The 1,641-nt window shown below is 44.7% G+C and overlaps 1 pseudogene; it reads left to right on the forward strand.

The window, feature by feature from the left end:
- Positions 1 to 1,641, forward strand: part of LOC104983817 — a 10,582-nt pseudogene that overhangs the window by 2,397 nt on the left and 6,544 nt on the right.

Genomic DNA, 1,641 nt, shown 5'->3' on the forward strand with positions numbered 1-1,641 from the left:
GCCGTGCACGTTCTCGGGACCTGATCGACTTTGCTGGCTGGCTCCGGCAGGTGGCGCCCGAACAGGGACTCGAGAATCGGAGTGCGACGACGGCCGCTGCCCGTCAAGATTGAGGTAAGTAAAGAGGAATTCCTAAGTAATTAAAAGTAAAGGGCAGAGAGGGTGATTGTCGAGAGTAATAAATCATGGGACAAGGCAATAGCCGCCAGTTATTTGTACATATGTTGAAAACTATGTTAAAAGGTAGGGGAATTCATGTAAATAAGTTACAGCTAGAAAAGTTTTTACTTTTTATAGAGGAGGTTTGTCCTTGGTTTCCAGAGGAAGGAACAGTTAGTCTGGAAACTTGGAAAAAGGTAGGAAAACAATTGCAGACATATTATTCCTTACATGGTCCCAATCGTGTTCCTGTGGATGCTTTTTCTTTGTGGACTCTTATAAGAGACTGCCTGGATCCTGAACATGAGGGACATAAAATTCAAACAGCTCTCAGGGATTCCACAGGACCCGAAGTTACAGAGCCTTCTGCCCCTCCACCTGAGCCGCTTTATGCTGTGCCTGAGGGAACAGCTTTATAAGGCTGGAGGGAGTGATGATGTGTTAAGCTCTGATGAACAGAAAGAGTTAAATGAACAAGCGGCTCAGTACCATAGAGAGGATATGCCTTGGGAGATGATGGTTAACATGGAATCCCCCCCGGGAAAAGGGGAATTAAAGCATTCAGGGCTTTCTGAAGAACAGCTGGAGAATTTAATTCAGAAGATTGTTATAGCAGTAAAAAAGGATGCACAGGGAGACTCCCACTCCAGCCAGCCTACGCCTCCAGCATATCCTCCCTTGGTTCTTGCTGGACTCGATCCACCTCCGCCTTTCGTAGAACCGCGAGAGCTTATATCTATCCCTGCTTCTTTGCCCGGTGAAAACATAAAAATTAAAAGTGAGATATTATTATCTCCTCTTCAACAAGCAATTAAGCGAGCTAATGAAGAAGGAGAACATATTCCCGGGTTTTCAGGAATCTATCCAGTGTTTGAAAATGCTCAACAGCAGAGGTATTATGAGCCGCTGCCCTTTAAGCAACTGAAAGAGTTAAAAATGGCTTGTGCACAATATGGCCCGACTGTGCCGTTTACTCAGGCTATTATAGACACTTTAGGAAATCAAAATCTGCCACCTAATGATTGGAAACAGGTTGCTCGAGCTTGTTTATCTGGAGGAGATTATTTACTATGGAAATCTGAGTTTGCTGAGCAATGTGGGATCACAGCCGATATCAATCGGCGACAGGGACTGAACACCACTTATGAAATGATGGTGGGAGAGGGAGAATATCGAGACACTAATAGTCAACTTAATTATTTACCTGGAGCCTACCCTCAGATTAGTGCTGCGGCTCTACAAGCATGGAAAAAGCTTCCAAATTCTGATAAAAAGACTGAAGATTTATCTAAAATTCGCCAGGGGCCAGATGAGCCATATCAGGATTTTGTTGCCCGCCTGCTTGAGACAATTGGTAAAATGATAGGGGATGAGCAGGCAGGGATGGTGTTGACTGAACAGCTTGCTTATGAAAATGCCAATTCGGCTTGTCAAGCTGCCCTGAGACCTTACAGGAAAAAGGGAGGCTTATCCGATTATGTA

This window comes from Bison bison, unplaced genomic scaffold, assembly GCF_000754665.1.
Source record: "Bison bison bison isolate TAMUID 2011002044 unplaced genomic scaffold, Bison_UMD1.0 scf7180017863415, whole genome shotgun sequence".
In the NCBI taxonomy this organism is placed as follows: Eukaryota; Metazoa; Chordata; class Mammalia; order Artiodactyla; family Bovidae; genus Bison; species Bison bison.